This window comes from Pristiophorus japonicus, chromosome 17, assembly GCF_044704955.1.
Source record: "Pristiophorus japonicus isolate sPriJap1 chromosome 17, sPriJap1.hap1, whole genome shotgun sequence".
Lineage (NCBI taxonomy): Eukaryota > Metazoa > Chordata > Chondrichthyes > Pristiophoridae > Pristiophorus > Pristiophorus japonicus.
In genome coordinates this window covers 74,932,280-74,943,046 of record NC_091993.1, presented here as the reverse complement: position 1 = coordinate 74,943,046, position 10,767 = coordinate 74,932,280, and the positions used below count along the sequence as shown (strand labels likewise).

The 10,767-nt window shown below is 44.7% G+C and overlaps 1 non-coding gene across 1 annotated transcript; it reads right to left on the bottom strand.

The window, feature by feature from the left end:
- Positions 1-7,738: 7,738 nt before the first annotated feature.
- Positions 7,739-7,894, bottom strand: LOC139228421 (U1 spliceosomal RNA). Its single transcript, XR_011587567.1, has one exon. It is a non-coding gene; the product is annotated as a U1 spliceosomal RNA (small nuclear RNA).
- Between the last annotated feature and the right edge of the window lie 2,873 nt (positions 7,895-10,767).

Genomic DNA, 10,767 nt, shown 5'->3' with positions numbered 1-10,767 from the left:
TGGAGCTAAATGAAAGAACGGGACCTCGAGGGTTATAATCTCTGGAGTATTGCCTGAGTCATGTGCAAATTGGCATAGGGATAAGCTGATTCGGGAAGTGAACACGTGGGCTAAAGGAGTGGTGTGAGAAAGGCGTTCCATTTCATGGGGCACCGGCACCAGTATTGGGACAGGAAGGAACTGTACCGTTGGAATGGGCTCCACCTGAACCGGTCTGGTACAGGATCCTAGTGGAAAGGATAAATAGGGCAGTCACAAGGACTTTAAACTAGTAAATGGGGGTAGGGCTCAGGTAGCAATGGTAGTACAAATAGTAGTTCAAAAACAAACAAAAGGGAAAAGAGTGCAGCAACAGTCAGAAATTGTGCTTTAGGGCAAACTAAAAGATGTAAAGTGATTAAAGCAGGAGAGAGAAATAAGAAACATGTGAGTAAAACATCAGAGCTGAAGGAAAGGCGAGAGGGTGTGTGTGATTTAGTAATAGGTAATGAGGCAGATTTACTTAACAGTCTAATGGTGTGTGAACCAATAGTGATCAGAATATGATTGAGTTCAACGTAGCGTTTGAAAGGGAGAAACATGAAACAGCTACCAAGATTCTAGATTTAGGTACGACCGATTTCAATGGGATGAGACAGAGACTGTCCGTAGTGAACTGGGTAAATCTGTTAATGAGAAAAAAACACAAGATCAGTGGGAGATGTTCAAATAAGAATTTAACGTGACACAGAACCAGTGACAGATTAAAATTAGGCTTTGAGTGCGAGTCATTAATACTGAATTTGAATGCCAGGAGAAAGCATCGAATACAAAATGGGTTTGGAGCATTACGAGCAAAGTAGAAGTGGTAAATGATTACGTTATTTTGAAAGTGACAGTGCAAGAGGGCCAGGTGCGTTTACACTCGTCGACTAGACTTTCTGCAGCCCGATCGATGGGAGTGGAGCTCTGGCAATGTGAGACATCCACCCATCCTGGAGGTGCCCCACTGACTGGCTGCATTTCCACTTGGGCTCCCCAGCCTCTGCCAGGAAGCCACGGCAGTCAGGGAGTGGAGATGTACTGTGGCAAAAGGAGGTGGGCATTGGATCTCCGGTTAAATTTCCCCCGAGGAAAATTCATCATTTCTCTGGGACTTGCGCCAGCCATGCTCCGAGAGCATTTCACAGGCCTCTCTTCAATCTACGCCTGGGGCTCCCTCCCCAGGCCTTTGAATGATGAGCACAAGGGCTGGCATTTGAATAGTGCAAATGGCAGGAATTGTGGTGGAGGCTGTGTTTCCTCATTTGCCCCGATGGACCTGGCCACTTGAAAATGGCAGGGAAGTAGGAAGGCAGTGAAGTGTGCCCCGGTTTGACTTATCCGTCCACCTCAGAACTGTTGAGCAATCGGTGGATAGGGGTGTTATGTCTGTGATGTACTTGTGAATGACTCCACGAGGCAATGTGTTGTATTCAAATTGTAGTGACCTTGGTCCTTTATCCCAAACTCCAGAGTGAGGCACAAGCATGGTGTGCAGCCTTTCATACTGGGCCCTGCCACAGGGGCAGGAAACCCTCGGTCTCCACCAGTTGCACCCTCTAGTGGTGCCAGCATGTATATACACAGTGTGAACCTTATTGATAGTACATCAGGTAAACAAGTCTCCATCTTATGCAACTATTGAGTGACTACACAGAGAGTATATCTATAGTCTGCATATACAGCAAGGGGAACAAAAGCCTAGGCCACAATATTCTGCTTCCAGTTATGCACTGCTGTTACTACAGGTCAAAAGGGCTCTAAAGAGACAAGTATAAATCAGACAGTTTCCATAACTATGTGTTTCAATTCATTTAATGCCTATTGGACAGACATATTAAACCTATATGTAACCTACAACAACAACTTGTATTTATGTAGGGCCTTTAACGTAGTAAAACATCCTTCACAGGATTATTTTAAGACAAAATAAATAAATTTGACACCGAGCCAAATGGGAAGAAATTACAGTAGATGACCAAGAGCTTGGTCAAAGAGGTAGATTTTAAAGAGCATCTTAAAGGAGGAAAAAGAGGTAGAGAGGCGGAGAGGTTAAGGGAGGGAGTTCCAGAGCTTGGGGCCCAGGCAGCTGAAGACACAGCCACCAATGGTTGAGCGATTATAATCAGGTATGTACAAGAGGGCAAAATTAGAGGAGCACAGATATCTCGGGGGGTTGTGGGGCTGGAGGAGATTACAGAGATGAGAAAGGGCAAGGTCATGGAGGGATTTGTAAACAAGGATAAGAATTTTGAAATCGAGGCATTGCTTAATCGGGAGCCAATGTAGGTCGGCGAGCACAGGGGTGATGGGTGAGCGGGACTTGGTGTGAGTTAGGACATGTGCTGCCGGGTTTTGGATGACCTCAAGTTTACGTAGGGTAGAATGTGAGAGGCCAGCCAGGAGTGCATTGGAGTAGTTAAGTCTAGAGCTAACAAAGGCATGAATGAGGGTTTCAGCAGCAGATGAGCTGAGGCAGGGGCGGAGGCAAGCAATGTTACAGAGGTGGAAATAGGCAGTTTTAGTTATGCCGCGGATATGTGGCTGGAAGCTAATTTCAGGGTCAAATATGACGCCTAGGTTGCGAACAGTCTGGTTCAGCCTCAGACGCTAGGGAGAGGGATGGAGACGACGGTTAGGGAACACAGTTTGTGGTGGGGACCAAAGACAATGGCCCTGAAATTCCGATGTCCCGGGCCCCTGCAAAATTTCTACGGACCCGGGAAGGCATCGGAAAAGCCAGGTTTCAGCACACAATGCGCATGCGCTGAAAACAGGCTTTTCTGTCAAGTTTCTGGCTTGGCAGATCCAACGCATATCGGAAGCGATGACACTTGCAGGGCAAGATTTCCGATATTTACAAATTTCTTGCCCTGCAAATGTCCTTTAAAATCTTGCACCTGAAAAAGCATGGCAATAGCCTACTTTTACAGGCGCAAGTGTTTAAAAATACACAGAAACATTAAAATTAAATTAAATAAATACATATGAAAACATACTTTATTGTTAAAAACCCTCTCCACTATGTTAAGTTTATTTTAAGGCATCTTTAAAAAATGTCAGGAAAATATTATTTTTTATAAGCACTTTAATTTAAATGATTCTTAAATATGTTGTGTATTTTTCTATTTTTTATTGATTTTTTGTGTGTTGGGGAGGGGGTTCTCATTCATAATAATGGGAATGCCAACTTACGGAGTTCCCATTATTATGAATGAGAAAATACTATTCCTTGATTGGCTGCCCAGAGCCATGTGACTATAGTTCCAGCCCTGCGCACGCTCTGACGTGCACGCGTCCGATGCGTAGGAGTGAAGGCCTCAGGCTCGGAAGTGCAAGCAGACGCAGCAGCAACAGGTAAGTGCGCAGTTTTTTTTACCTTTTTTCTTTAGTTTGCCCACGGGAAGACCTCTAGCGGAATGTCAGGCCCATTGTCTTCGGTCTTCCCAATACTTAATTGGAGAAAATTTCTGCTCATCCAGTACTGGATATCGGACAAACAGTCTGACAAATTAGAGACCATGGAGGGGTTGAGAGAAGTGGTAGTGAGGTAGAGGTGGGTGTCATCAGCGTACATGTGGAAACTGAGGCCGTGTTTTCTAACCTATTTTAGACTCCGAGCTCACAGCTATGAGAGTTTGTCTGATTACCAGACCTATTTACCATAAGTCAGTTCTGAGTGTTGTGTGAAGGGATTTAGTTTGGTGGCATGCAAACTCTTCATCATTTTGGTTTTAATTTCCATTTCATGAATCCACATTTCCCCATTGAGGTGATTCATGTTAATTCAATGGTAATTACTAAATGAGTAAGTGTGGTGCGATTTAGTCCGAACTGAACAAGACATGGTTTGCCTCTCTTCAACAATTAATTGTTAGCATTGCATTTCAAAAAATCTCAATTGGGATCTAGGGTATTTAAAAAAAAATTCTGCTTATATAAGCTGTCATATTGAGGCTCTTGAAGACTGCAGTAAGACTCAGATGAAAGATTAGATAGGACTATTCTAATAATACAGCTCAGTCTAAAGTGGTTGAGTTCCATCAAGAAGGCCGCAAGAGACCAGTGAAAAAAATGTGCTCTCTTTTCCCTTCCAGCTAACACAGATCAATATACTACACAATGGGTGAGGGCACGTGTGCTTCAGCTCCTTCAGGCATGGATTTATACAGTCTGTTAATAAAATCAATTAGTTTCAAGAACACAGTCACAATGGATGAATATAATGTGAAAACAATACCTTACTCCACTTTACCGTGCCGAGACTTGTGCAAGACGATTAGTTAAAGTAATCCCATTCAGATAACATTTCTTTTTAAGTGACTGCTGGATTGGCAATATAGATCATTTAGATGCAATGTTTTCAGTTTGAAATTGTTTAAAATGTGGGCCCTTGCATGTTGATTGCATCCTTTTAAAATAAAATGATATTCCATTTTTACATTCAGTAATTCAGAGAGCTGTACCTTTTCCTGTCCCTACGCGAACCATTGGCGGCCATGCATTCAGCTGTCTCGGCCCATTTCTCCATCTCACCACCTCCCTCTCCACCTTTGGAATCCTCCATACCCCACCCTCTTAACATCGAAACATAGAAAATAGGTGCAGGAGTAGGCCATTCGGCCCTTCATCACCATTCAATAATGGCTGATCATGCAACTTCACAACCCCATTCCTGCTTTCTCTCCATACCCCTTGATCCCTTTAGCCGTAAGGTCCACATCTAACTCCCTTTTTAATTTATCGAACGAACTGGCCTCAACAACTTTCTGTGGTAGAGAATTCCACAGGTTCACAATTCTCTGAGTGAAGAATTTTCTCCTCATCTCGGTCCTAAATAGCTTATCCTAAATTAAGGAGTTACCAGGAGTGGGACGCGAACCCATGCGGGTATAAACTCATTGCATCTTAAGTCCAACGACATAACCACTTGGCCATCCTGGTACTTTTTGACCAAGCTTTTAGTCATCCCTCTTAATACCTCCTGCTTTGGCTCGGTGTCTATTTCTCTTTGATTATCCTTCTGCGAAGGGGCCTTGGGACGTTTTTCTACGTTAAAGGTGCAAAATAAATGCAAGCTGTTGTTGAGAGAAAAAATTTAAATATTACATTTTTGCGCGGAATTTGTTCTTGTACGCCGGCAGAAGAGAAAAGTGTAGAAGTAATTTGACTTGTTAGCATATTCGACAATGTTGCCCTGCTGTTAGGTTTGTATATCTGTTTCGAGGACCTGAATGAGTTAAAGCAGGAGTGTGTGGCATTTACTGAAGAAGCAATCCGAGTTTGTGATAGTGACTTCACTTTCTGCCTGCTGTTGTTATTGTAAGTGCTCCTGGGTATGCTCATGTAGATTAATTTGCTGCAATTTTAAAACAACATCACAGTGGAGCACCTCATGAGGAAATAAAGAAAGATTATGGAGAAATACAGGCCATTTATTCCACTGAAGCTCATCCTTCTTCAACACTAATTCCCATAGCATCTCATTTTGTTTGGAATTGCCTCTATTCCCTTGTTTAGTAGATTAAGCCAAAGATTCATCACTCTCTGAGCAAATAAGCTTTTCCTTGTACTGTATTCATTCCAAATTTATTCATCACCAATTTCCATTTATCTTCCCTTCTGCCCTACTCTCTAGCTTTACCTTACCCTTTAATATTTGATATGCTTTGCTAAGTGCTCCCCTTAACCAACCTCTTTTCAGACTATAAACCTCAAATTCCCCAACCGTTCCCTCATACTGCATCCCATGCACACATGGAATCAATTTGCTGCTCTTTCTCGGTGCCCTTTTGAGTTATCCCGATCTTTTCTCCTGGTTCACGCCAGCAGCCCATTATCATCTCATGACTGTCTGCCCACGAATGGAAGATCACGAGCTGGCAGTGCGCAATTTTGTGACGTGTGCCCTTCCACGTGCACTGGGAGCACAAACTCCTGCCTCAGTGTTCTAATTCCAATGAGTTCATAGTAAAACTTCATTATGACTTTTATATGCATATATGTCACTGTTTTTCCTATATACCCCAAGTTTCTACGAACGTTTTTCATTACTTTGTCTCGACATAAAAATTGTATGTTTACTATTGCTCCCAGGTGCTAAAACTTCCTGTCCGAATTCAATGCTTTCCATTCATCGGTTTCTAACAAAAGCTGCCAGGTTTCTGCTCAATTGCATAAGAGAAAGCGAGAGAAAGAACTGATATTTATATAGCTCCTTTCATGATCTCAGCACATACAAAGTGCTTTATAACCAATTAACGACTTTTTGAAGTGTAGTCACTAGTGTAATGTAAAGAAATCTGGCAGCCAATTTGCGCACAGCAAGCTCTGACAAACAGCAATCAGATAATGACCAGCTAATTTATTTTACCGATGTTGCTTGAAAGATAAATATTGGACAGAAGAACTCCCATGCTCTTCATCGAGTAGTGCCATGGGATCTTCTACGTCCACCTGAGAGGGCACATTTAACATTTCATCCAAAAGACGGCACCTCCAATAGTGCAGCATTCCCTCAATACTGCACTGAAGTGTCAGCCTAGATTATGTGCTTAAGTCTCTGGAGTGGGACTTGAATCCACAACCCTCTGACTCAGAGGCAAGAGTGCTGCCCAATGATCTAAATGTTTATGCAGACCTTTCACTGCATCTCCAGACTCAACTATTCTTCTTAATTTTGAGTCATCAGCAAATGTAACCATCCCTTGGTTAGTTATGGTACCCAGGTTACTTATGTAGACTAGGGAAAGAGATGACCAATCACTGATCCTTTTGGGACAGCGCTCAACATTTCCTCTCTGTCTGACATTGTGCCGCTCATGATGATAAACAAAGCCTTGCTGATGCTGTGCATCCCGACTGAGATCTATAACTTGCTGCTTCTGCATCTTGCTGTGAGTTGCATTGTGTTAAACCGTTTGAAAAATCTTTCCAGTGGTGGTCTTGTGTAAGGATGTTATCAGATTAATGTATTTCCTTAGATCGATAGGTCATGGTTTTATCTTGAACCCGGTATGTGTTGAATTTAGTGAAGCACTGCCTCTGTGGGGAAAAGAAAGAGGCAGAACCAGGACAACTCGAGCCAAGCCATTGTTGGACATGTCGTGGTTGTTAATTTTAGAGGGAGTCTGCTCCCCTTGTTGACGGTGCAGGGCTTGGATGGTTGGCAGTTAATGAGATCTTGGCGATCCTCCTTAATAAATCGGCTAAAGAATGAAAACTACCTTTCAGAAATCTTTCTCAATAAAAATCACATATTACACTTACTATTTTGTATAGGTGTTACAAACCATCGAATTCAGTTGATCCCTGTGTATTGATATCTGTGCAAAATTAAGCTTATACCTTGCGGATGAGACGTTAATCCGAGGCCCTGTCTGCTCTCTAAAGTGGACGTAAAAGATCCCATGGCGCTATTTCGAAGAAGAGCAGGGGAGTTATCCCCGGTGTCCCGGCCAATATTTATCCCTCAATCAACACAACAAGAACAGATTATCTGGTCATTACCACATTGCTGTTTGTGGGATCTTGCTATGGACAAATTGGCTGCTGTGTTTCCCACATTACAACAGTGACTACACTCTAAAAGTATTTCATTGGCTGTAAAGCGCTTTGAGATGTCCGGTGGTCGTGAAAGGCACTATATAAATGCAAATCTTTCTTTCTTAATATCCCAATAAGACAGATAAAGAGTTACAACTTTTTTTGTTATCTTCAGGGGAGAGCGCGAATGCAGTCCCCCACGACCACAAATTTTGCAGTTCAGTATCCTACTTTTGGGGACATCACAGGAGTCAGCACACCCCAAGTTCAATGGACTAGCGTCAGCCTGGCAGAACCCTGTGGGTGATCAGAGTTATTCCCCGAGTTACAGACTGGATATCGTGTACAAGACCTGTTTATATTGGAGACTTTATTCCACAGTAAAAGATTTGACGTCATGATAAAAATAGCACAAAATCTCACAGCAGGAGCCATGGGTCCAGGGTTGGGTTTATATCACAAAGCTGATAGCTGGTAGAACTGGCAGGAGGGTCAGTAACCAAAGGACACAGATATAAAATAATTGGCAAAAAAGCCAGGGAGGAGAGCAGGAGATTTTTTTTTTACTCAGCGAGTTGTTATGATCTGGAATGCACGGCCTGAAAGGATGGTGGAAGCAGATTCAGTAATAACTTTCAAAAGGGAAATCGATCTTTACTTAAAAACTTAACACTTGCAGGGCTATGGGGAAAGAGCAGGGGAGTGGGACTTATTAGTTAGCTCTTTCATAGACTGAATGGCCTCCTTCTCGTTGTAAGTTTCTATGGGCTCAAGTTTTGGCCTGAGTTGCTCCTATTTTTTTGGAGCAACTCATTTAGAATGGAGTATCCTAAAATTGCAATTCTCGGCATTTAGTTTGCTCCAGTTCTAGTGAGTTAGAATAGTTTCATTGTAAAACAGATTTTTTTTTCAAAAGGGGGCGTGTCCATCCACTTACGCCTGTTTTGTAAGTTTAGGCAGCGAAAACTTACTCTAAACTAACTTAGAATGGAGTAAGTGTAGATTTTTGTACGCTCAGAAAAACTTTGCCTAATCAGGCGTAGGGAACGAGAGATGGGGGGCGGTGTGGGGAGGGAAGTTTACAAACATTAAACACTTCACTTTTACAAATAAAGAGCCATCATCAATAATAAATGATAAATAAATCAATAAATCAACCAATAAAGCAATCAAAAAAATTAAAAAATTAAAAATTAAAAAAAAAAAAAAAAATCAATAAATAAAAAATTAAGTTTCTACTCACTGACTGCAGCACCAGGAGCCCTCCAACAGTGTTCTGGGATGCCCCCCCCCCCGCCCCCCCACCACCAGTGTCTCTCTCTCTCTGTCTCAGTCAGTGTCTATCTGTGTTTCTGACAGCGAGGGGTGGAGGGAGAGGGGGGAGGGGATGGAGGAGGGGGAGAGAGAGGGGAGGGGATGGAAGAGGGGGAGGGAAGGGGGGGAGAGGAGGGGGCTGGAAAGAGGAGGAGGGAGAGAGGAGGGGAGAGAGTGGAGAGGGGAGAGAGAGGAGGAGGGGAGAGAGAGGAGGAGGGGAGAGAGAGGAGGAGGGGAGAGAGGGGAGGGGATGAAGGAGGGGGAGGGAAGGAGGGGGGGGAGAGGAGGGGGCTGGAAAGAGGAGGAGGGAGAGAGGAGGGGAGAGAGTGGAGAGGGGAGAGAGAGGAGGAGAGGAGAGAGAGGAGGAGGGGAGTGAGAGGAGGGGGAGAGAGAGGAGGGGGAGGGAGAGGGGAAAGGAGGGGGAGGGAGAGGGGGTGGAGAGGGGGGGCGGAGAGGCTGAACGGGCCGGGCCGCCGACGATGACACTTCGGGCGGGGCCCGCCGCAAGCGAGATGCCAGGCAGGCGGGCCCTGCCGACGACATGGAGAGGGGAGGGGAAGGCTAAACGGGAGGGGTGGAGGGAGAGGGGGGATGGGGAAGGCTGAACGGGCCGGGCCGCCGCCGCCGACGTGGCGGGAGGGGGTGTGGGGGAGAGAGGAGGGGGTGAGGGAGATGAGGGGGGAGGCTGAACAGGAGGGAGGGGGGAGCTGAATGGGAGGGAGGGAGGCTGAACGGGAGAAGGGGGGGAGCTGAATGGGAGGGAGGTAGGCCCGAGTCCTGATCTTCGCCTGGGGAGCCCATTCAGCCAGGGCTAGGGCTGGCATGCTTTGGGTCCCTCCCACGCAGCCTCGGGGGCGTGGAGCTACTGCACATGCACGCACACTCTAGCGCGCATGAGCAGAGGTCTCGACACTGTTTTCAGCACCGGGACCTGGCTCCGCCCCCGACCCCTTGTGCTGCGCCACGTCGAGCATGAAGACATCCTGAGGAGACCAGAGAATCACCGGAGAATTTTGGCGCTCTTTTTATTCCAGAAAGTCGGCGCACCTAATGGAGCTGTGCCGTTTTTACAAAGGGCGGAAACTTGGGCCCTATGATTCTATAACCAACGTAGCTGCTGGCCAACTACCCCGGACCCTTCAGTGTTTGCACGCAGGGCTGGCATCTGCCCATCATCCTGAATATACGATGCGATGAGACACATATGCAGCGTGATGCAGTTCCCCTCGGCTGGGCTGCTCAGCATCAGCCCCTGCTCTATTTCTCGTCTGAGATGCCCCACTGTGATCTGTTATAAACTGAGCAGCTCCAGAACCTGGCAGTACACTGCATCAGACAGAAGAGACTAATCCAAGTCTTGTTACTAATGAAGAATATAACTTAAAAATAATTCTGAGGGACTCAGCTGATGAAATGCATACTTGCTGAAGCGAAAAGCAGAATAAATATGAATATCTGAAAATAATAGTGATGTCCTCACATTAAAATACCCAGCACTGGTATCTTTCCTATATTAAAAGGACCCAGTATTGATATATTTCCTGTATTAGAAGGACCCAGTATTTGTATATTTCCTGTATTAAAAGGACCCAGTATTGGTATATTTCCTGTATTAAAAGGACCCAGCATTGGTATATTTCCTGTATTAAAAGGACCCAGTATTGGTATATTTCCTGTATTAAAGGGACCCAGCACTAGTATATTTCCTGTATTATAGGGACCCAGTGTTAGTCGAGGCTATTTTCACCTCCCAGACATTTCTACACCATCTGCATATGTCTGCTATCGATTAAAAGGAATTGATTAATTTGTCTTTTAAGTGAGTCAGCATTCACTGTATCAGGTGACATTCTTCCACACGTGGACTTTAATTCGCTCTGTTCCATA